Source organism: Vulpes vulpes, chromosome 10 (assembly GCF_048418805.1).
Source record: "Vulpes vulpes isolate BD-2025 chromosome 10, VulVul3, whole genome shotgun sequence".
NCBI lineage: Eukaryota > Metazoa > Chordata > Mammalia > Carnivora > Canidae > Vulpes > Vulpes vulpes.
In genome coordinates this window covers 89,942,599-89,968,896 of record NC_132789.1, presented here as the reverse complement: position 1 = coordinate 89,968,896, position 26,298 = coordinate 89,942,599, and the positions used below count along the sequence as shown (strand labels likewise).

Genomic DNA, 26,298 nt, shown 5'->3' with positions numbered 1-26,298 from the left:
TGCCTTACATTTTTCAGATAAATGTAGCCTAATGCCAGTATAGCTCACATTGTCAACAATCTTTAAGAGCTCCACTAGTTATCAGAAATTGAACAGATGCTCGGAGTTGGAGTAAGTAAAGAGAACTTTAAACCAGCCCCTGTTCCTAAAAGCAGCTACTAGAGAAAGCAGGGATCACAATGACTTTCTCTGAGCAGAAACAGGAACTACTGTGATTTTCAACCAGCAGCAGCTTAAGAAAATTACCTAAGGGGTTCATGGGTGGCTCAGTAGGTTAAGCATCTGACTCTTGATTTCAGCTCTGGTCATAACCTCAGGGTTGTGAGATTAAGTCCGTGTCAGGCTCCATGCTCAGAACAAAGTCTGCTTGAGATTCTCTCTCCCTCTCCCTCTGCCCCTCCTGTTCAAGCTCTCTCATTCTCTCAAAAATAAATATTTTTAAAAATTACATCAATGGGTAAGCAGGAGCTAGGGAGAACGTGACATCTGTGTTGACCACTGTATATAAAAATGTTTTTAATTTTTTAAAATGAACTTAATTACCATATCCATAAGTCATCAGAAAAATCACATTGATCCTACAGATTAATACTGTGATTTATTCCATTTCTTAATTTTATATCTCCCTTATTTGGTTTTATCATGAACAAATACAAAAATTAAAATCCACAGTATGGGAAATGTACTGGGAAAGCCATTTTGGCTTTCAATAGAACTTTCCTAAATGGAAACCAAGTCACTGTAGCACACCATTTTAAGAAGTATGAAATATTCAGCCAGAGCACCTCAGTTTGACTTAGCTCTGCCACTTTCTAGCTATGCAAACCTGGTGGCTCAGTCGGTTAAGGGTCTGATTTTTGATTTCAGCTCAGGTCATGAACTCAGGGTCCTGAGATCTAACCCTGCATTGGGCTCTGCATTCAGCAAGGAGTCTGCTTGGGATTCTCTCCCAATCCCTCTGCCCATCCCTCCACCCCCGCTAGTGCTCTCTCAAAAAAAAAAAAAAAGAAAGAAAAAGAAAAAAGAAAAGAAAGAGAGAGAATTAAGATATTCTATAGGCATACTGAATTCAACATACCCAAAACTGGAATATCATTTTATCTTCCAAACCTGTTTATGTTTCCAGTTTTACATCTTCATCAATTCATGCATTCAACAAGGGCACAACAAACATACTCCCTCCCCTCCAAACTTTCACAACCAGAAACTCATGAGTTAACCCAGAGTATTCCTTTGATTCACAGCTAATCATTCACAAAGATCTGCATATTTTACCACTGAATATATCGTGAAATCATTCTTCATATCCTGTTCTCAAATATTACCAGAATTAGTACTAGTTTCCAGATTTTAGTCTTGTGCCCTTTGAACAAAATCTCCATGATGCTTTCAAGGTGATATAAAATATGTATATCAGGCATCCCAGGTAGCTCAGTGGTTTACCACCGCCTTCAGCTCAGGGCTTAATCCTGGAGACCTGGGATCCAGTCCCACGTCAGGCTCCCTGCACGGAGCTTGCTTCTCCCTCTGCCTGTATCTCTGCCTCTCTCTCTCTCTCTCTCTGTCTCTAATGAATAAATAAATAAAATCTTTAAAAAAAATAAAATAAGTATATCATCTTAAGCTTTGACTACAAATCGAAACTAAAGAGAAAAAATTAGCACATTTACATTTTAATCTTAAAATCAAGCAGGCCATTTTAAAAAAATAAAAAAGCCTCGAAGGAAAATATTGCTATATTATTTTCACTAAATAAATATTAACTATTATTTTGGAAGGCAGAAAAACAAAATCAAGACTGAAAATTATAAACAGGGAAAAATGATCTGTAACACACACATTTAAGGCTAATTTAAAATAAAGAAGAGCAGCACGGTGTCACAATTAAGAGCCAATTCAAGTATCCAAATAATTGCTTATATGCAAATCCTGTTCTCCTCCTTAATAGCTCTGACTTTGGGCAAGTTTGGCTTCAGTTTACTTGTCCCTAAGAAATGGATAATAATAGTTTCTACCTCACAGGGTTGCTGCCAGGATTAAGCATAAAGGACTTAAAAAACAGTATTTTGCATATAAACACTGCAAATATATTTACTATCTAATTAATACACAATAAATAAAACTAACTTCTAATAAAATTTTGTCCAATAAATTAGTAAAATAAGAAAAGCACAAACTGCATACCAGGGATTGCAAATTCAGATTCATTCACTTGTTCAACAAATGTTTGTTGAGCACCAACTGTATGTTAGTACTATTCCTTATGTCTGGGCTACATCAGTAAAAGACCAAAATTCCTCCCTGGAATAGCTTGTTTGCCAGTGGCAGAAAACAAATGATAATAAAAGTAATAAGGAAGTAATATATGTTAAAAGGTAATTGTGTGGGCAGCCCTGGTGGCCCAGCAGTTTAGCGCTGCCTTCAGCCCAGGGTGTGATCCTGGAGGCCCGGGATCAAGTCCCACGTCAGGCTGGGGGGGTGGGGGGTGTAACTGTGTGTGGGAGGGAGTACAGGGTATATAGAAGGGATCAACAGAAGACAGGGTACAATTTTAAATAGGATAACTAGTACTGACCTCAATGAGAAAACATTTGAGCAAAGAATTAAGAAATGTATCCATCTAGTTATTTGGGAAGAGCCTTCCGCACAAATAGAAAAATGAAGACAAAGGTATAAGGTAGAAGTGTGCATGGCACACAAAAGGTACAGCAAGGTGACTGGTATGGTAAAGCCAGCAGGGGGTGGGGGATGGGTATTTCGGAATAAGAATAGTAGGAGATGGCCAGCCCAGATGGCTCAGCAGTTTAGCACCGTCTTCAGCCCAGGATGTGATCCTGGAGACCTGGGACCCAGTCCCGCGTCGGGCTCCCTGCGTGGAGCCTGCTTCTCCCTCTGCCTGTGTCTCTCATGAATAAATAAATAAAATCTAAAAAAAAAAAAAAAAAAAAAAAAAAGGAATAGTAGGAGATGAGATCAGAGAGGTAACAAGCTGCCAGACCTTAAGTCACAGACACAGACCGTAAGTCAGGTAATGAAGGACTTTAGCTTTTTTTTTTTTTTTAATTTATTTACTTATTTATTCATGAGAGAGAGGGGCAGAGACATAGGCAAAGGGAGAAGCAGATTCCCTGCAGGGATCCTGATGCAGAACTTGATCCCAGAACCCCGCGGTCACAACCTAAGCCAAAGGCAGATGCTCAACCACTGAGCCACCCAGGTACCCCTAGCTTTTATTCTGAGTTAAATGAGGAGCCACCATAGATTCCTAAACACAGAATATGATCTTGCCTTTTTAAAGTCAAAAAGAAGTGGGGTGCCTGACTGGCTCAGCAAGTAGAGCATTTGACTCTTGATCTCAGGGTTCAAGAGTGTTCAAGCCCCATATGAGGTGTAGAGTTTACTTAAAAATCAAATCTTCAACAACAACAACAACAAAAAGAACAAAGGAGGAAGCAGGGAGACCAATGAGTAAACTAGGACTAAAACTCAGGTGAGAGAGGATGGTAGCATGGATGAGAGAGAGGCTGGTGAAAGGAAAAAGATAAAAAGAAGTAGTTTCTGATATGAGATATATTTTGAAAATATATCCAACAGAATTCACGAATAGACTAGATACGGATCATGAAATGAATAGAGAAGTCAAGGATAAGACCAAAGTACTGGTCCAGGCAATGAGAAGCCAAATGATGAGAAAGAAGAGATTTTAGGGGTAAAATAAAAGTTCAGTTTGGACATAAGTTTTTGTATCCACTAAATGACTAACTCAAATGCCTACAAGGCCCTGGGAAGAAATGTTAAATGAGCAGAAAGGCCAAGGACAAGACTCTAAGAAGTGCTAAGCACCATCTTGAAAGGGCAGTGACTACTCAATTCTAGCAAACTATTAGCATGATCAAATCCAGTTTACACAGTTATGCCAAATTTTCCAACTTTTCAGGAAGGAAGCTGTAAATCTGATTCTTATGTGAAATCTCAATTTTTAAAATTTGAGAACCAAAGAACTACATTTCCCTACTAAACCTGCAAAACTGGTAGGAATGCAAATTGGTGCAGCTGCCATGAAAAACAGTATGGAGATTTCTCAAAAAATTAAAAATAGAATTACCAGATGATCCAGTAATTCCACTACTGGGTATTTACCCAAAGAATAGGAGAATGCTAATTTAAAAAGATATATGTGCTCCTATGTTCATTGCAGCATTATTTACAATAACGCTATGGAAGTAACCTTAAGTATCCACTGATAAACAGATGGATAAAGATGTGACATAATCCAAACAGTGGAATACTAGTCAGCCATAAAAAAGCTGTGACATTTGTGACAACATGGATGAACCTATAAGGGCATTATGCTAAGCAAAATAAGTCAATCAGAGAAAGACAAATACCATATGATTTCACTCACATGTAGAATTTAAGAAACAAAACCAAATGGACAAAAAACAAGAGACAAAACAGAGACCTCAAAACAGTCTTAAATACAGAGAACAAAATGGTGGCTGCCAGAAGGGAGGTGGGTAGGGTGGTAGGTTAAACAGATGAAAGGAAATTAAGAGTATACCTAGTTAGATAAGCATTGAAAACGTAGAGAATTATTGAATCACTATATTGTACATGTGAAACTAACATAACACTGTATATTTTAATACAAAAATTAAGTAGAATATTGCAAAGCTACATAAACATCATCTCATTTACATGTGCAGATACTCAAAGGCATTAAGATGGCATGACTAGAGAGTAATACAGTAGAAAATCATGTTCAAATTTAGTCCTGGGTATATATACATTAGTTCTAAATTCCAATTCAAAACTTAATAATGAGTCAAATTCTCACAATTCAGTTCAATTCTCTATACATTCATTAACTGTTTTCTATGGCTGAGTCACTTTACTGGACTTCAGTCATACTGATCACCCTGAGGAGTAGAACTACAGTCATGCACATTTTGTGCCAGGGATAAAGTATGCCTTTATATACCTTTCTACTCAGAACCATACTCAGAAAGGACTGCCACAGAAGGTAACTTCCTATCAAGTCGAAGTATTCAAACATTGGCTAAACATGCTATAGAGATTCAAGCAAAGAGTACACTGCTGGACCATGTGGTTTTGACCATTCCTTAGAAAATTTGGTACGGACTTAAAGCACAGATGATGGCTTAAAAGAATTTATAATCCAGGATATAGTATATCATCATCCAATTAGGTGACTTCTATGTGTTAAGCCTGCATTTTCGAGAGCAATATCTCTATTCCTTGAAAGTAGAGTAGTGGGTAGTCAAGAAAACTGAAAAAAAACAAACTAAAAATTAATTCATATGTAAAAATAGTAACAAATATTATACAACAGACCAAATAAAATACCGACAGATTTTCTATGGTTTTAATTCTGGGCTGCTTAAGGGCAGAGATCCCATCTTCCTTGAATACTTTCCCTATTATCCACTACAGTGTTTGGCACATGGTAGGTACTCAATTATTTGTTGGATGAAGAGTCTAGCAGAAAATTCAGAAAAATCCTTACCAGGACTTCATATACTGTTAACAGGGACGGATTAAACTGGAATTATCTTTTTAGAGGGAAATTTGGCAATATTTATCAAAATCTAAAATGTTCATAAACTTATTTAGCAATTCAATTACTAAAAAACTAAGCTAGATATAGTTGCACAAGTACCCAAAAATAAATGCACAAGAATGTGGACTGAAACAATGTATGTAAAAGCAAAAATCCAGGTGGGGGGGACACCTGGGTGGCTCAGTTCCTTAAATGTCTGCCTTCTGCTCAGGACCTGTCCTAGGATCCATCCCGTCCGGCTCTTTGCTCACCATCTGCTTCTCCCTCTCCTTCTGCATGCTCTTTCTCTTTCTCACTCTTGCTCTCTCTCAATAAATAAAATCTTAAAAAAAAAAAAAAAAGACAAAAATCTAGAAGATATCTACTTGTCTACAAATAGAGTACTTATTCAAAAATTACGGTATAACTACATGATGAAGTATTATGCAACTGTTAGAGAATGTCAAATTTGCATGAGCTGATACGGAAAAATACTCAAGAAATAAATGAGAAAAAGCACATTGGAGAGCAGTACGTTTACTGGTTTACCAACTGAATGTTTTGTTTAAATATATTCATATATACATTCACATGTCTATATAAGCATACAAAAATTTTAGAAAAATTTTATAAGAAACTTTAACAATCATCATCACTGGTAAGTAGGAATGAGGAATCAAAGTACCTTAACTTCTCACTTTTCTGTGACTATCAAGAATAACTTCTACTTATATTAAAATCAAGAAGCCCTTTCAGGGGCTTCCCACTGTTCCTTAAATATAAAGTCTAAACTCCTTAAAAAGCCATAGGGGCACCTAAGTGGCACAGTGGATTAAGCATCTGACTTTTGGTTTCAGCTCAGGTCTGATCTCAGGGTCTTGAGATCAAGTGCCCCGTCAGACTCTGCCCACAGTGAGGAGTCAGCTTGGGTCTCTCTCTCCCTCTCCCTCTGCTCCTCCCCACTGTGCTCTCTCTCTCACACAGACTGAAATAAATAAATATTTAAAAATAAATAAATAAATAAATAAATAAATAAATAAATAAATAAAATAATAAAATAAAATAAAATAAAATAAAATAAAATAAATAAAAGAAAATAAAAGAAAAGAAAAGAAAAGAAAAGAAAAGAAAAGAAAAGAAAAGAAAAGAAAAGAAAAGAAAAGAAATAAAAGAAAAGAAAAAGTCCTAAAGGTCACTTCATAATCTGGCCCAGCCTGCCTCTCCAACTTCATTTCTTACTATATGGCAACAACAGTACTTACCTATTTGCAATTTGTCAAATGTGCCAAGTTCCCACATACCATCCTTTGTGTAGCTTGTTCCCAGTCCTTTCTCACTCTCTTTGCCTTTCCCACTCCTAACATCCTCCAGGGAAGCCACCCCCTGACCCTCCTGTCTCTGCTAAACTGGGAATTCCTCTGTGTGTGCTACTGTCACAGACCATCTCAGAGGGCTGCTCTGTCAATCCCCCACCTCCTTCTCCCCTAAATTCTGCCAGATATTAAGAAGGGTCCAGTCTTTTATTTCCAAATCTCTACCACCACGTACACTCCCTGCTATGCAATTATTCTTTGGGAAATGAGGCAGAAAAAGAGGAACACTGTGATTTAACTAGAAATAATGGACTTGGGTGAGAGAAGACCTGAGTACTGGGCTTAGTAAAGAGATCTTTGACAAATTACTTTACAGTTTTTACCTTTACTTTGCAACTCTGTGAAATTCCATTTTATGCTTATTTCTGCATTCTTTCGTTTAGCACCTTGTATACCTTGCAAAATGACAGTCACTGTATATACATGATTTCATTTAGTACTTAAAATACCCCTGTGAGGTACATATTATCTTATTCCATTTCAAAAATAAACTGAGACTAAGATAAAGTTACAGTGCTAGCAAATTGGTGGAGTAGAGATATTCCAATCAGAGACCTGTCTGCCTAGATATTGGGCTCCTAATGCCCACTTTAGATTACCTTCATTTTAGATATTTAATAATCTGAGATCTCCAAAAAGTGATGTGATTTGCCTAAAATCATATAAATTACAAAACCAGGACCTGAATCCAGATTTTTTCCCACATCAATAGTTTTTTTAACATAATTATAAAAATTATTAAATTACTCATGCCTCCTTTGAAAAACTACAGCATGATTTTAAAAAACAAAACAAAAACAAAGACAAAAAATGTATTAACTTAGAAGGAAAAAAAGTCAATTAAAAAAACTTTTGGAAGAACTCTAATAAAATAATTTCAGATTTATTAGAGACCTTAAAAATTATCTTATTCAATACCACCTGATGTTTGCATCTCCTTTACAATATTGGTGTACAAAGCAGTCACCTATTTTATTCTTGAATTCTTACAAAAAAATCACCATTCTCTGACTTTGGTTAACTCTTTAAAGAAAGTTCCTTCTTATACTGGATTATAATTTCTTCCCTTGTAACTTGCACATAGAGATCCTCCTATTATCCTTCTGGCCAAAGTGAACATACACCTCTTTCATAGAATTGCATTTGAAAATTGATTCTCCTCTCCTTCAAGCCAAACATTACCAGTTCCTTAAACCCAACTTGTCCTAAAATTATGTCCCTTAACATACTATTCCAGGAGCTATTAACAGACCTCAAAAATACCCAAATACATCTGAGAATCACTAGACCTCTCCCTTAAGACTATCACAATGAACATCAGCCTATTTAAGGCCGTGAAAAGTTTCAGTTACAAAAAAACCTTGCAGCCTTAACTCCTGTCTTTCAAACATTAATTGTACTTTATATGATACAGTTTCATGTTCCCTCACTATCCTTTTTGTCCCTTAAAAGCATGGTGGCCAAAATTACAGAGAGAGATATCAATGTTCTACATAGCTGCATGGCATTGATGGTTCAAATCAAGCATACTGTCAACAAAATATCCAAATCTTCCCTAGCCTATGTCGAAGTAACTGGATTTTAAAGTCATACTGAATTTCATCCTATTAGATTCAACCAACAAGCTCTTCCTAACCTTCCCTCTGATCTTTTACCCACTTGTGTCCCATCTATGAAATGTCCTAACTTAACTTCCTTTTCCAAGGCGTAACTTTTTTTAAGAGAAGGAAACAGGTACGGGAGGGCAGAGGGAGAGAGAGAGAATCCTAAGTAGGCTCCATACCCACAGCCCCGCACCTGATGCACTCGATCTCACAACCCCAAGATCATGACCTGAGCTGCCTGCAATCCAGAGTCAAGACACTTAACCCACTGACCCACCGAAGTGCCAAGACATAACTTTCTTATTTTCATGCTTAATTAAGAGCGATCTTTCCAAATATAATTAGAAAATATTTTTAAGCTGCCCTAGTTGGACCAGTGAACAGTAATAATTCTACACTGTCTTTTTAAATAGTTAACATTCTGTCATCCTTGTAATGAGACAAATTATCCACCAATTATGGGTCCTGATAATTCATTTTAGAAATGCATTTACATATGAAGAACAAGGACGTGTGATATTCTAAAGAAACTTAAAAAATAATAATAAAGCTATCTTTCTCCATTTAAGATTGTTTTTACCAGGTTTTGATACTATACCATCATTGAAGATTTTCTACTAAGAGAATATTAGAATTGCAAGTGGACCTTGGACCACTTCCAATTTTACATTTGGAAAACCAAGAGCAAATAAAGTAGAGACCTGCTTAAGGTCACAACGCTAGTAACTGACAAGGCCTGTGCCTCAAACCATCAGGCATTTATAAACCCTGGCCCTCTCCCATAATTTAGTCCAGAGGGACCTTAAGAGTCTAAACATCCCAGAGGACACATTACCGGCCCATTACACTAAAAACATCATGTCGATACAGTGTGGAGAATAGGAAAGTGTGAGATTTATATATTTTAAACATGCTACTAGTTTAATATGCCACCTTACGTACACTATTTACTGCCATAAAAACAATTGATAAATATACCTTCTGCTTCTATTTTACCTGAAATGTAGAATTTAATTAATACACAGGAGTTTTTTGTTTTTCTGTAACTGATAGCTTACTCTGAATGGCTGATTTGTGCAATCCAACCCACCCCTGCAATTACTTACAGACATATATTTTGGGCCAATTCATGTCTCTAAAGTTGTATTTTTAAAAGATATTAACATATTATCCACGGTGTCAAGATGAAGTTGGTTAATCCCCACATTAAGACTCTTTTTAGTAGACAATGACTAGAAACATATGCTAGACTTACTACACTTAAAGAAATCTCAATCAAAATATTTTAAAAACTTAAAATTACAAAAGTATAAGACACACAGGAGAGTCACCAATCTCACCCTATGTTTTTTGTCTTACTCCCTCTTTAGAAAGGTGTTTTATCTTAGAGCCTCAACAAAAGTAACATATACACATATCTAATTCAAAAACCTAAAAATATCTAACCTCAATAGTATACCTAGCAAAATACATTTCTAAAAAAGCCAGAATTCAAGAACCTCAACCAGAGAATTAAAAATCAAATCTAAAACAGGTATACAGTTATTTTTATTCTAAAATATTCCAGAATCAATCTGAGAATTACCAAAATTCCAAGAAAGCATAGCAGTCTTATATGACAAAACTGACATGCCAACTGAAACTTCTAGGCTCAATTAGTTCTTGCTGACCCAAGGAATCTGCGTAAGGGAAGGAGGGCCCAGAGCAAGAGAACGACATGAACAAACAAACCAAAGTGGGGACAGGATGGCAGATTAAGAGTTGCTATATCACATATAAACTCTAGTTTTCAAGATAGATCTTTTTTCCTAAACTTTGGACTTTCAAAGATTCCTTTCCAGCTCAGTTTCAAAAGTAAAACTGAAGAAACATTAAAGAAAAAAGTCCTCTAAGCTATAAAGTAGAAGGCCAAGATGGCACAGCCAATCACAAGATAGATATCCACGTAACAATTTGAATCAAGACTTTTTTTTTTTAAAGGACTTTAGTGTAAATGCTAACTATATCCTCCTTAATTTTAAGTACTTTAAGAAGCTGACAAAATCTAAACTTTCAAATTCATACTTCCTTTTAAAATAGAAAATATAATAAAAAATTACTACTACAATTTTAGCAAAATATACATGAAAATTAATCACTTTAAAGGAATTTGTCAGCTATGTTGAAACCTAAATTGAAACTTCATCTTATGAATTACTGTTAAAATTTATGAAGATGGACATTTTAAATTTTACTATAATTTTTTAAAGTGAATGCAGTAATCAAAACATTTTTAAGATATAAAAATGTTTTAATAGAAAGCACATTAGATCTTTATGGCATTCCTTAAATTACATGGTATTATATTCCTGATCTGTTGATCCAATTGTTATTGAGTATGAGACACTGAGACCATGGTTGCCAAATCAATGGAGACGTTTCGGCGGCAATTCATTTTAGTGACAGACTGCACTATTTCCCACACGGTTGGAAAATGAGAAGGATTACTAAAAGTAATAGATATGTATAGATATGGAAGCCTAACATTTCAAAATAAAAAGGTATAGATAGAACAGTTCAAATCCACTTTAAATGATTTTTATTAAAAAAAATGCAGACACGTTTCTATTCCTAGAAGTTAAATATAATAATATATAAAAAGTGTTGGTACTGGGTGGTTTCACGACTTTTAGCAATACTGTGGAGGGCAGTATTGTTTTTGATTATATCATTAACAATAAAGTCTTTAAATATTGTGTCGAACACAAAATTCTCTGAATCTAGGATAAAGATACCCACAACCAAAATTCTTGAATGCTCTGACACAATACACTGCTTTCCTCGCATTCTTCTATAAGCTTTCATTCATATTGTCACAATTTCAACAGAGATCGTATTTTCTTCCCTCACTTTTGTTTTACCAAGGACGGGATAGTAAAAGGAAGACACAATTCAGCATTCATATCCAGGTCTGGTCAGATTCTACGCCAACCACTTGATTTGTGCTCGCAGACGCCCCGTCTGCCTTCCTAACCAACAGGACAACATTGAAACTATGGCGCTTTATTTCAGTCCATAAATTCGGCATATTCCTATTAAGAATCGCTAAGTCCTTATGCAGCCAGCAACACACATGCCTACATTTCAGATGTTGACATGCACTAGGATCGTTGGCCGAACCGTTCAAGTCCAACACTCCGCCCTCTAAAGAGAACATTCGGGGGGTCCCAGGTGGCTCAGCGGTTAGCGCCGCCTTCGGCCCAGGGCGTGATCCTGGAGACCTGAGATCGAGTCCCGCATCGGGCTCCCTGCGTGGAGCCTGCTTCTCCCTCTGCCTGGGTCTCTGCCTCTCTACCTCTGTCTTTCATAAATGAATAATTTTTTTAAAAAAAAATCTTAAAACATAACAATAAAGGGACCATTCGCGGTTAAGGCCGTGCCTTAAACAGAAACCGGGGCGCCGCGGCCAACCACCATCTTCCAGGTCTGGGATGGCCTCTGGGCGCAAACAAGCACAAGTTTCTTTAAAAAAGAGACTTTTCCACGTGTACCCTGGAAAGGAGAAACGTCATTACAGCTGAGGGGCTTTAGCTCCGAAGGCCTCTGGGTGGAAGCTGGTGCAACCGCTCAACTACACACCGCAGCGATTCCCGAAAACATCCCATTCCTTCCTTCCTTCCTTCCTTCCCAAGGGGCAGAAGTCTACCGACACGTGGACCGGCCCTCCAGAGCGCGCTCGTCCTGCTCCCGACACCGACACCGACACCGACACCGACACCGCGCGGCCCGCTCCGCACAGGCGCCGAGCCTGCGGGCTCCTCCCGCCACTGCCCGTCCACGCTGGCTCGGCTCAAGCCACACTAACCCCACAGGGGAGGAACCCGGTGCCCCAGACTCCCCACCGATGCCACCGCGACGCAGTCCTGGGTCTCCGGCCTCCGGGCTCCGGCTTCACCGAGTGTGGTCACAACGAGCGCGGCCTCAGCGCGCGGCGATGCCCCGGCCCCACGCGGCCCCCGGTCGCTGCCCGCTGCCCGCGGCCCCGCCCGGCGCCGGGCCCCACTCGCCCGGGGAGCCAACAGGGAGGCGGGCGCGGGCGGGAGGCCAGCTCGAGGCTCGCCCGCCGCCAGCACCCGGGGAAAGGCCGCGGTCGCCAAACCTCACCCAGCACTCGGACGCCCCGACGTCGTCCCACGGCCGCCGGAGGGGACGCGCGGCGCGACAACGGCCGGACGCCCCGGGCGCGCGCTCCACGGGCGGCGTTGGGGGAACCGGGAGGCAGCGGGCGGGAAGCGGCCGGAAGGCGGCGGGCAGAGCGGAAATGGGGCCGGGCGGGGGCAGGGCGGGGCAGGGCGGCGGGAGGAGCCCAGGGCCGCGACCACGCGGCGCCCGGGCTGCGGCGGCGGCTGTCGGCCGAGGCCGCCCCCGCGGGGCCCTGCGGCCCGGAGACAGGCTCTCCAGGCCTTACCGGCGGTGGCGGTGGCGGTGCCCGGCGGCCCCCGGCAGTGACCCCGCTGCCCCCATCCCCTCCTCACCCCTTCGGGTCTTCAAATGTTGGTCCTAAATCTCTGGGACCAACGACCACAAACCGCCGCCACCGATTCGGGGCCCAGTCGGTCGGAGCGGGGGTGGGGGGGAGGGTGAGGGCGAGGGAGGGGGGCCGCCGCCGCGGAGGAGGGGAGCCCGCGGGGAGGAGCTCGCGTCGTCCTCGCGCCTAGGCCGGCCTCCCGGCAGCCGCCGCGCGCAGCGGCCCAGGCAGCCCCACGAGGAGCGGAGCCCCGGCCAATCAGCGGCCAGCTCCTCCCCGGGGGGCGGGGTCAGAGCGGGGGGAGTGGGCGGGACTAAGGTTTGAATCAGAAAGAGGCTCTCGGAGGGGGGGCGTGAAAGCGCCTGGAGCGACAGGCCCTTTAGCCAATTGGGCTCTGCACACACGCCTTGAATTTTGCTTCCTTTGAAGATAGAGCGTGAGTTTAAACGGCGAAGAAAATAAAGATAATGCCCCATTCTGTTGACTAACAGACTCCTGCAAAGCCCCTCCATCGCGTAGCTTCTGCTCCAACAAATGAGGAACCTGAAGCCCAGAATGGTCCACCGGGTTATACAACCTCGAAGGGCTGCCTTCCACGGGGACTGGTGAATTCAGTTTGTTGCCTGCGTGGGTTCAAGGCTCTAACAAGTGTCTTCAAAATCTGTGAACAACAGCAAAAAATTTTGTGAGCAAGCCGCGTCTGGGTACTTTTTACCCCTCCCCTCATGGTAGGATTGAGCAAGGCCTTTGGTGTCTGGCCGACCTGGACTCCAATCCCTGGTACCATTTTGTGGTTGTGACACAACTTCTCTGAGCCCCAGTTTAATGGGGAATGGGAAGATAAATGATAAATAATATCAACAAATGCTGAGCCCTTGTTATGTGCCAGAAACAACTGCAAGGTATTTTCACGTGTGGGTGCATTTAACTCCCAACGTAAGATTGGCCAAGGTGCTTTGGCCCCACGTAGCTGCATATTGCAGATGGAGACACCCAGACAGAGAGCTTAAGTAGTTTGTTCAAGGTCATCCAGCAAGTAAGTTTATTTCTGCTCTGAACCCTGCAGACATAACCACTGTGCTATACTGTCTCAAAATGTGTCCAGAAACAAGTGGCATAATGCCCAGAGTGCCCAGAGCATGTTGGGTAGAAGCTTAACAAATCCCTTCCTAAACCATCTGCCCTTCAGCCCAGGGATAGGACCAATCTCATGTATATAGGCTATATGCCTATATAACTAATAATGATAAATAAAACAACTGGAAAATCTAGACATAGAATGTAACTACTTGGCTGGGTGTTTTTTTTTTAATATGTTAATTCTCTACTTTAAGAACTGCAAAGGTGGCAAGTTCTATCATATTGACTGTGTCTGTGACTGCTCTTTCATTTCTCCAGAAAGAGATTACTCATATTTTCATGTTGATGCCATCGGCAGTTCTCGGTAATTAGTTCTAAATGCACATGTTGAAGGTTTAAACTAGCTGAAGTTGTGTTGTTAGGGCGCATTAATCTGAAAAGTTCCAACAACTAAAAAATTTCTAGGAGTTGCTGTAAGATCCTTAAAACCTCACTAGGTGGAGATGTTATCTTGTGAGGTGCGAAAGACAGTTCCAGGAAATCCCCTGAAGAGTTATTTTACAGTTCTAGCTTCCTTTTTTTTCTTCCACCAGACACCCTCCCCCACCCTCATATAAAGAAAACCAAACAAACAAAGGCTTCTCAATAGGCATTAGTCAGGCCATAGAACCGTGCTTAGATGAAGATAATACTATTTAAAGATCCTTGCAGTGCTTATGTAGTCTGTCCTCTTGGTCAGATTTCTCCTAAACTTTTTTACTATCCAAAATCTATTAATAGATGTATTTTTCAAATGCTATAAATACTATATTCTGTGTATATAGAAGTAAAGGAATCACCTTTATTTCTCAAGACTCCTAGAAAAGAGAATCTTAAATACCTTTACCAACTAGAATTTTTTTTTTTTAGAAATAAACTCCAAATTAGGTTTGTTATAAATTTATTTGCAAGTTTATGGGGAAAGGAGATCCAGATTAATGGGAAGAGTGAAGATAAGTGATATGGAGGTATTTTTTTTTTTTTTACTGAAAAGCGGCCTAAAGTAGAATACTTGTTGGTAAGGGAAAAAAAGTAGAAGGGGAGGTCTGCATCACTATGGGACCTGGAAAGAAAAAAGTTATCAATAAAAATTGAAAGAGATGTAAAAGATATAGTTGGTTAAAGTAGTCTAGATACAATGTAAATGTGGTTTTTCTCATATGAAATGCAATTTTTTTAGAATAAAATCTTCATACACCTTCTGTAAAATACAAACTCCCAAAAGGAAGAAAAGCAATGAGAAGTCTGTATAAATGTTTAAAATCCAACTTAGTCATAGTAGAAGAAATGAAAGGTGAACAGTTTCATAGAAAAAAAGAGCATTGTATAGTGTTAGAGCTTCCTACCTCCATATCATATCTGGCGGTGATGGCGTAGATCCACCAAAAAATAGCAACTGTTTACATGTTTATAGAATTAATGATCTTTCTAAAAGAAACTTGGAAGCTAAGGACCATTCTTTAACCTGGCAACTCTCCATTCTAAATGATATCTCAAAATGCTTTCAGAAGTATGAGGGCTTTAAAAAAAAAAAATCTCAGAGTAAATATACTTATTTCAATTTACTGACCCTCATTTGATGATTTCTACTTAACAGATTAACTTGAACTTTTGATGTGTCTGGAATGTGAATGTCAGCTCCATGATGATCATAAGGTGGAATAGGTGCTTTTCCCAGTAGGCTATCCCAAGCCATCTTTACATTCAGCCAGTGTACCTCCCATGATTAACAACCTATCTTCCCAAGGCAACAAATTAGAAATAGAGATCTTTGTACACAATTTAATGGTCTGTACAGGAACCAAACCTATAACGAAGGCCTCAGTTAACATAGATACTAACTAAAGGAAGCAGTAATAAAGGCAACCTTTGATTGGTATTAGTTGGTAGTTAACATCAAGATCCAGTCATCCAATTACTATTTTTTAAATAATTTTTAATGATTTTTTAAATAATATTAGAAATAATGCTATCCTATAAGAATCATCTTTTTCCCCTTTGAGAAATAGAGATTTAACTTATATGAAATAACTACTGTATGTAAAAAAATAACTTTCTTTTCCTCTCTCTCATTCTCTTTTTTAAGTAGGCTCCACACCCAGTGTGGAGCCCAATGGGGAGCCCAACCCAGGGCTTGAACTCATGACCCTGGGATCAAGACCTGAGCTGAGATCAAGAGTCGGATGCTTCCCTGACTGAGCCACCCAGACACCCCTAAAAAATAACTTTCTTTCCTTGTGTTTTCTTTTTTTTTTTTTTTAATAACTTTCTGCTTAAAAATTTAAACACTTGGTTGGAGAGAGAGTGGGATGAAGCTTTCCTGTCTTATCTCACTGAAGAAGCTTTCTTAGGTAACAAATTATAGTGGAACTATAGCTGACAGACACCAGCAATTTTTAAGCTGGGAGAGCCAGAATGACTTGCCCAAAAATCACAGTCAGTTAGTGGCAATACTAGATCTCCAGCGTCTCTCTTCTGACTTTCAGTCTTAAAACCTGGCTCTCACAGAAACTTAAATTGTGCTTTAAATTCTACAGTGGTTTAAAAAAAAAAAACAAAAACCCTATGAATATATTCAATGAAGAAAAGTATTTGGCTGAGGACAACAGGGTCAGCTTTGGTTCAGGAACATTAGTATACCTGGCCAGAAAGGATGTGTGAAGTAAAGCAATTTCTTGGGTATTGAGGTTTCTTTCTTCACACTCCATGGGTGGTGCCCTCCCAAGGTGACTCCAGCCCTGTCTATCTAACTCAGTTATTGTCTTAGCCAAAGAAGCAGAGGGAGACTCCCTCTCTTTGACTAGGGAAGTGTTTTGCATTTTCTCAAAAGCAGCGAATAGAGAGTCCTTGGAACCCTAAGTGGAGAGGATACCATTATAATCCACAATTCAATCAGTCAGTGTTTTAAATTAAAGCATCACATCTTTTTAATAAATCATTTGTTTTAATTTGCATTGATCTGCTTAGATGTACAATCTCCAGGGCATCCTTGAAATCACTGACCTTTTATGTTCTGCCAACTTTCACTTATTCCATTCCAATCGTCGTTCTTTTTTTAATCCAATCGTCGTTCTTAATAAAAGGCATACATTCCCTTTTCATCTCAACTTGCACTTTAGCACCACTGAATTACTAAATCCTTGCAAGTTAAAAAACAAAACAAAATAAAGCAAAAACAAAAACAAAAACAAAAAAAATCCCTGAAAACTCTAATCTTGTTCTGTTGAAATAATGTATTTAAATGTAAACTGTGGAAACAGCTACAGTGTGTAATTCTGATTTTCTTCAGGACTGCCCAGTGTATATGGGGCAGGCTAACCAAACCGGATTAGAACTGATTCTTTGGTTCAGTCCAGTAGCCCTGTGTAACCCAAAGATAGGGCTTTAGTACTACAATAGCTAAGGGACAGAGGAAGTCTGTGGTATGTGGTTAGAGAACTAGGAAGTGAATGAATAGTATATACATCACTTAGTTGAGGTATAGAGGTAGAGGAGTAGGTGTAGAATGACCATAAGGTGTAAATTCATGATGACTGCTTTGTTTTAAGAACAGATATTAATAGCATCAAATCATATTAAAATTTTACACAGATTTGTTTATTTCTTACTTTATGTTTATAGAAAAGCCTCTTTTTATATGCATCTTATATGTAGGGTGGTATTTAAAAAAAAAAAAAGGCACTGGAATTAGAGCCAAAAAATCTATATGCCAATTTCAGCTCTTCTTTTTCCAGTTGTGTATGGCCTTGGTCAACTCACTTAACCTCTCTGAGCTTCAGTATTCACAGTTGTCAAATGGACGTAACACCAACTGTCTCACAGGTAGTAGTATATAATAGGAGGTACCGAGTGAAAATACCAAGCCCTGTAGTGCCCACTTCATTTGTAGGATGTGAGATTTTAAGTGTCATGTTTTGAATTGTTGGTTGTATAGTATTGTAATTTTAGAAATTTTAAAAATAGACATTTAAAAAATGTGCTTTCTCACAACTCAGAATTGACTGCTGTTAACATCCAGTCATCTTGGCTTTCATTATTTTTTTACTAAAAAAAATGTATATGCATACACACACGTAAAAACTGAATCTCCTTTGGCCTCCCATTTGTTCCCTTTGCCCATTGATAGGTTCGTTTATTCAGTGTGCATTTACGGAGTGCCTACTACGTATGAGGCACAATGCTAATTGGTAAGGTGGGGATTCATGGTAAACAAGACAAAAATCTTTGCCTTCACTTTACTGTAGCCACACTGACTTCCTGATTGTTCTGGAGTATACCAGGCAAACTTCTGCCCCAGGCCCAGTACTCTTGCTATTCCATGCCCCTGGAATGTGCTTCCTATACAAGGCCAAGTGGCAGGCCATTTCATCTTTTTTAAGGCTTTATTCAAATTCCCCTTTCTCAGTAAGACCCTCCAAGGCCATACTGTATAAGTTACATCCTTCATCCCCATCACTCATACAAGCTATATCTATGTCTGTTTAATTTTTCTCCACAGTGCTTCTCACCATCTACCTCTCCATATATTATCTTGCCATTAACTGTCTCTTCTCCTAAAATACAGGATCCAAGAAAGCAGAGATTTTTGTCTATTTTATTCCTTGCCCCCTCTCCAGTGCTAACATAGTGCCCTTAACAATTATTGGTCAAATGACACAAAGGAGTGAATAAAAGTTTAAAAATTAGATGCGGATAATTTCTTCTCAAATTTGAATGCTTAAAGTGACTGAATGAAAGAAAAATGTAATTCTTCTGTGATTTACCAAATTACCAAAATGTAGACAGACCTTATCTCCATCTCCCTGCTTCCAGAAAAACTACTTATTTTCAAAATATGAGTGAAATAATTTTCATAATGTCAGGGCTTACAGAGGTTATATAGCTCAAAGTATTTTGAAACTGATAGAAATAAGACTCCAAAATTACGTTTCAGACAGTTGAAGCTGCTCTGTTTATTTATCCTGGGATTTGAAATTACAGTGAAGCTTAAAGTCCTGTACCCCAAAGGAAATTTTATAGCCAGCCGTCTCTTTAGCCTTCAGAAGTAGACTTAGCTGTCACAATTGAGGACTCCAACCCCAGGCATCACTGAAAGAGTAGTTCAAGGACATGAGCAACACTGTTCAACAAATATTTGTCTAATACCTATTTCTCTCTAAGCAGTTAGGAAGTCTAATGAGTTGTATTTCTTTTTTTTTTTTTTTTTTTTTTTTTTTTTGCCACAGTAATGAAGTGGAGATACGATGGACCTTGGAATGAGATAGTTCAAGCACTGGCAGTGTCAGTTTGGACACAAGTTATTTAGCCTCCCAAAGTCTCCATTTTCATATCAATTGCGCAAACAGCAATATTGGTTGCCTTGGTTATTGGTAGTCTAGATTAAATAAGATACTATATCAGTCAGGATAAACTAGGTTATGCTGCAATAATAAATAATCCCACAAATCTCAACTTATAATAAGAGGTATTTTTTTTTCTTGAGCTACACTAGCTGTGCTTCTCCTGCCATGTAGTCATCCTGCAGCCCTTTACTCAGGAACCCAGCCTGATGGAGACCAGCTAGCTATTACATTGCAGGCTGCCATGGCAGAGGAAAAGGACAATCTCACATGGGCAATCGCATGCCAGATTTCAAACTGACACATATCCTTCCGATCACATTGCATTAGCTGCAACTGGTCACATGGTACCACCAACAAAGGAGCCTAAGAGGTATACTTCTACATACCCAGAATGCAAACACCTGAATTTTTGCTGAGCAGCAGAATCAATGACTACCATAGATGGTAAATGTAAAGTGTTTAGTATAAGATCCACCTCAGGCCTGTCCCTTTTCTCTCTCCAGGCTACTCCCTGTATGCCTTCTTGTTTATTGAGTGGAGACACCCATATTTCAAAAACAGTCTCTTTGAATTCACAAACTGTGTTTAGTACAATACTTGAACTAGAAAATGCTCTATGAAAAAATAACTGTGTGATCAAATTAATTTGAGAAAAACTACATACTACATCCCACATCCCTTTCTAAAAATTATCACTATATAGTAGCTTATTAGAAGTTCTGAGATGTCTTCTGGTAAAGATAAGTGTTTATGGGGGACGCCTGGGTGGCTCAGCTGTTGAGCGTCTGCCTTTGGCTCAGGACGTGATCCCGGAGCCCCAGGATCGAGTCCCACATCAGGCTCCCTTCATGAAGCCTGCTTCTCTCTCTGCCTATGTCTCTGCCTCTCTCTCTCTGTGTCTCTCATGAATAAGTAAATAAAATCTTCAAAGAAAAAAAAAAAGATAACTGTTTGCTTCTGTTTAACCCAAGGTTTATTCAACAAATATTTATTGTGAATTTAATTCTACCTCCAGTACTACTAAGACTAATGCTACTATTTGCATTTATTGAACAACTCCTAGCTGCCAAATTGATATCAAACCTTAGAAATACAAAACTGAAAAAGGCAGACAAGATTTTTGTTTTGATGGTGGTCATGGTCTAAAAGAGGATTATCAGCATGGTTCTAAAGCCTTTGCCTGGGTTAATTCCTTTGATTCTCCTGACAGACCTTAAAGTTGGCATTATTATTGATCTCATTGTACAGATGAGGAAAAGGGAGGTTGCACAGCTAGCAAAATGTCTGAAATTCAGGGATTAATCAAATAAATTATGAAAGATCCATAAGGTAGAGTATTTGACAGTCACTAAAAATTCTTTTATGGAAGAGTATCCATGATGTGGAAAACACTGCTTATGATTTTCATGGCAAAAAGAGAGTCTCATTTTTATTAAAAGTAGCACTCCTTCCCTTCCTCAAATTCCTACAGAACATGCCTGTCTTCGTTAGATGAGTCAGAACATTGTCGCATGGGAAAGGCAGTCCGGAAATTCAGTATTTTAATAGGTGTTTTGCTAGTCCCAACTAAATCAGGATCATGTTACTAAAGAGCAGAGGAACAGTGCTGTGGTGATAGCCAGCTACTAATCCCAGCTCCACCGTCTGTGGAATGTTATCCAGGCACCTGCAATTTTAACACATTTCCTGGGTGATTCTGATGCAAGTGGCCCAAGGAGTACACATTAGAGAATAGTACTGTAGGCAATCAGAATAAGGGGGAAAATAGGACTGGATGACATTAAGGTTTATTTATTTACTTTTTGGATGGTATTAAGGTAAAAAAAATTTAAAAAGTCCATTTATCAGAGGCACTCAGAACTGATGAAACGCATACCTTGAGAAGAAAACTGACATCGATTAAGAATAATAGAAATGGAGTGTGAGTGCTAATAAAAAATTTAGCTCGCTAAGTATTGTCATGTCATTATAGATGGATTATTATTTCCAAGTATCCAGAATAAATAATAAACCCGGAACACACACACACATACACACACACGCCACCCCAGAGACTAATCGTAATTGAGTCTTACTCTCGGGTGGAATCTTGAACGCTATAAAACCCCAGTGATCAATATGATTGCTAGTGACAACTGAACAGTTATGTCAGCTTTCCTAGGTTCTGAGTTTAGAATAAGACGTGCCCACTTATGCCACAAGCTGTGGTTCACATTCATGGCCTCTGTGTTAAGGGCACCATTTCATTTTCCCTCCCTCTCTCCTTTTCCTGGCTGCTTCTAAACTTTTCCTATTACCCAGATTCACATAAAAAAACTTTTCACTGGCAGTAGCCCTTTCTCTTCATGAAGTCTTTGCTTTAAGGGAGCCAGCACATCCAGTTGCTGTAAGCCAGGCCACCCTGGCCACTGCTGGTATTTCCAAGAGGTCAGCAGCTGGGTCACATCATTGCAATGGCCAGACCGCCTAAACAACCATCTGGGGACCTTGGAGCCTGACCACTCTGCCAGCATAGAAACCTCACGCTGGCCGGACCCTGCCCCACAAAAGCTCCGCAGCAGGAGAGCCAAACAGCTGCTTTGCTTCTGAGAGCTAAAGTTGCAGAGCAGAGGCTGAGTGCAGAGAATCCCTTTGGTAAACATTAAGAGAAAGAATCGGTGTATAGGTCCCAGCAAGGGAGCCTAAGCCCAGAAATACGGCTTAGTGCATGGAAGAGGCAATACCCACCACAGCCTCCTGGTTACCACTTAGTAAGCACATCTATGTTCCCAGCCCAGTGAAAGGCTCGACATTCTTTAACCTTCACAATAATCTTGAGAAGGAATATCGTCCCCCATTTATACTGCAGAAAATTAAGAATGAGATAGTTTGCCAAAGACTCTCAGCTGGTCGGGAGCAAGAATCAAAGCCAGATCTTTCCATTTTTATCACAGAGGATCCCTGGCAAAGACTGAACAGAATCAGTGGCGGGGAGTGGGAGGGGGCTGGGAGTGAAGGTACGGTGAGGAATCACAAATAAATGTGATAATGTTTATGAAACATTAAAAATTAAATTAATTTAAGAATTAATTAAAATTAAAGGGTTAAACAAAACCAGCATTTCTAGTATGCATAAACACTATTCCTATTAAATCTAGAAATACAATTATTTTGACAATCTCCCAGAGATGGGATGGTGGACAAACAGGAAAAGTTGCAAGACAGAACAGGTTGTTTCACAAATATCAAAGGTGGTTAAGGGAACCCGTCATGTAGCCAACCTGCAAGCCCATGCACGGCACTGACAGGTGTGCCTGCCGCAGCAGCAAGGTGGGCAGCAGGCCCACACTTGGGGGAGCAGTGGTGCTCTTAGATCCAGCCAAAAAAACACTTCCACTTGGTGCACTGTCAAAACTCTTTTTTTTTTTTTTATAAGTTAGTTGTCTGGGCAACAGAAGAAATTTAGCAAGATGGAGAAAGAAAGACCATTTGTGCCTTAAACCAACCTTAAACCAAGTCCTAAGAATGAAGATGTTAAACTATGACATGAGATGTTCTACAGAGATAAGCAAAGGATTAAACGAGAGATTTACAACACGTGGTGATCAGTGCCAGGCTTATGCCCATAAATCACAGCCTGAATAATATCCCATGAACACTGTCAGGCACAAGATTATAAGCAGCAATACAGAGCCACCCTTGGCCTTCTGCTGGTAAGGAAGACCCAGGGCCTCATCACCCACAGCCATAGCACATAAAGTACCTCTCCCTCAAGTAGTCAGTGTATACTTGTTGAAAGGAAGAAAGTAAAAAGAAAAAGAATCAAAAGAATCAGAGGATGACTGGTTAGATGTTTGAATGTAAGAGTGCTGAGGACCTAAAAATTAGAGAATGTTCTTCCTTTGGCTGACTGTCTGTAAGAAACAAACAAAACAAACAAAAACCAAAACCAAAAAACTGTGAGAGACAGTGAAATCATATTCATTTTTTAGAATTTATTGGGCACCATGCCAGACACTCAGAAACACTTGAAAAGAGCCTATGGTTTAATTCAGAAGCCTGACAAGCCAGCTGTCGACGAAGCAAATGCATTGATTACAAACCTGCAACCTGTGGCGTTTGGGTCATCTTAGCCTCTTGAATGGGCCTAGACCCATTTTAGAGTCATGAATAAAGGGGGCTGCATCCACTAGGTCACCTCCAATGTAGGCTTTCTGTTTGTTTCCTCACTCTGCTGCAAACCTTCGGTCTGGAACTTAATAGGTGCCCAGTGGGACCACATGAGGTTGGGAGGCCTATACTTATGAACCAGGCCAATCCTGTGGCCTTCCGACAGCTGCCATCCTGAACCTGTCTCCCACTTTGCCTTCTGTTACATGTCCATCTCCTAGGCTAATTTCCTCTAGGGCCTCACCCTTCAGACCTGTCACCTCTGACTTGTGCACTCAGTGGGCTGTCAGCAGGGATTCTAGGGCCTGGTTCATAAGAAGAGAGACTGGAGGAAAAATGTTTAGAACTAAGGCCAATAATCAATCCAGATTGCCTCAGAAAATGGCCAAGACAGATTACTGCTGAACCAACAGTATTACATATATCACACATGTATGTAATGTCCTCCAATCTGTAACCCAGGGCCTGGTATCACTTGTGACTCTACCCCTCACCATAAACCTTCTAAGAAGGATTTTCACTATTCCTCCCTGGTAGAGAGGCAGGATGGTTCCTTTGCCACCCCTGTTTCTTAGCTTTTCGATATTCACCAGTTGAGTTCCCAGGCTATTATTTCGAATGTGAATCTCATCGCTGGAATACTAAATCCCAAATAACAAGATGTGCAGTTTAGGGAACTGTGTATCTGTGTGTTTACCAACAAATGGATGGTAGAGGGACACACCTGTTGTTATTATTACAGGCTTTTGTTTTATCTGTCTTGGCATTGCTTCACAAAAGGAAGTTGCCTTGTAAACAGCTCACTGTGGAATTTAGGGTGCTCGCCATGGTGTCAGCTTATAAACTCTGTACTCTACAGATCAGAGAGCTGCTGAACATGCACAGTATCTGGTGCAACTGGGTACAGTTTGTGTTCCTTAACAGAACTGAAACCAGACATTAGCTGTATTAGCTAAACTTTCCGATCCCAGGGACAGGGACCACCTTACCTTTCCATATCACTTTCTTGTAAGGATTTAAGATCTTAAGACCTGTTACATTATTTTGAACTTTAAGGTGTACAGCCAAAAAGCACAGGTAAAGACTGGGCAAGTAAGTGTGCCTCCTCATGACAGGACATTGGCTGGCTGCAACAATATGATCTTGGAAAGAAATTGATGACTTCATTTACTTGATTGCCCACAGTTTGGGCCATTTGATATGATACAGAATTTAGAGTAAAAATACCAAGGCTTGAGTCCTGATGCCACATTGGTGACTGCAGGATCATGAACATTGAACCTGCTTAGCCTCAAGTTCCTGGACTATAAAATGAGAATAACAACCATTGTGGTTAAAAACCAAGTCATTTAATGTTTATAGGCCCAGTGTCTTCTTTATGGGGTAATAGTTATTAAATAAGCAAATGTGCGCGACAGCACTTTATAAAATAATAAATGAGAAAATGATATTTCCAAAGCTACTTTCAACTTGGATACTTCTAAAATTGTGGTCACAATATACCTGCTCATTGAGAGTGACGACTTTTCTCTCTCACCTCTGTAGCCCTGTTACCAAGTTCAGGACTACTATATAATGGATACTCAATACAAGTGAGCAGGATGAGAGGAATGCAGCAGAATCTGAATTCTCTGCCATGGGAATGAGTTGGCTCCTTTGCCCTGCCAAAAAGTAGTTGGTATTCTAAGCCCATAAGTACAAATGTGGAGTGGTTGGTAACTCAGCCCCACAGATTCCAGGTACTCAGGAGAGACCTCCCTGACCCTACCATGTCTCCCTCATATCAGGAAAAACGTGTACTGAGGAGCACATCCTAACGTGGTGACTTAGAAGCACATGTTGTGAATGATGTTCAACATTAGTCAATTGCCTCTTGGAGGCAGTCTATTAATCAGCTTGGCACAGATGTGGTGACATTCCATAGTTTCAACATACTATTTAGATCAATCTTAAAGCTTTCATGTTCTGGTCTCTTGCTGAGTGTCCCTTGTGCGTGTTGCATCAGTTCACCTGGCATTGAAAAGTCCAGATGAGCAGGTGAAGCCACGGAGAGCTGTAGTGCCTAGACGTGATGGAAAGATGAACACCTTGTTGCCTTAAAAAAAAAAAAAAAACTATTTATTTGAGAGAGAGAGAGAGCATGAGTGAACATAAGCTGGGAGGAGGAGCAGATAGGGAGGGAGAAGACTCCCCACTGAGCAGGGAGCCTGATGTGGGGCTCGATCCCAGGACCCTGAGATCATGACCTGAGCTGAAGGCAGACACTTAACCAACTGAGCCACTCAGGCACCCTCATTGCCTTTCATATAAAAAAAATAAAGATGAAGTTCCAAGAATGAAAATGGACTCATATATCCCTAAGTAAAAATAAATAATAATAATAATAATAATAATAATAATAAAAGATAAAAAGGAAAACAGCAAATTTACAAATTATACTTAATTATACTTAATGACATTGCAAGAGGGTAAACTTCCAAATGCTCACGTGAAGCCAAGATTACAGCCCTTCTAGTTCGTGTCCATTCAAGCCACGCAGCCCTCTCCCACAATGACTTAAGCTTTTATATCTGCCTCATAAGAAGACAAAGACTGCAGCTCATCAATCCCATCCATTCCCACTTTCTAGCACAGACCAATGGAT

The 26,298-nt window shown here is 39.9% G+C and overlaps 1 protein-coding gene across 4 annotated transcripts in view; it reads right to left on the bottom strand.

The window, feature by feature from the left end:
* The window catches only part of RBM46 (RNA binding motif protein 46), a 49,391-nt gene extending 36,134 nt beyond the window's left edge, over positions 1 to 13,257 (bottom strand). For 2 of the 4 annotated variants that reach the window (XM_072725293.1, XM_072725295.1), the window contains exon 1: positions 13,052 to 13,257. The gene's annotated coding sequence lies outside the window, so the exon portion shown is untranslated. Of the gene's footprint in view, positions 1 to 12,680; positions 12,834 to 13,051 lie in introns of those variants that run through there. The other 2 variants (XM_072725292.1, XM_072725294.1) reach the window with 2 other exon arrangements.
* Between the last annotated feature and the right edge of the window lie 13,041 nt (positions 13,258 to 26,298).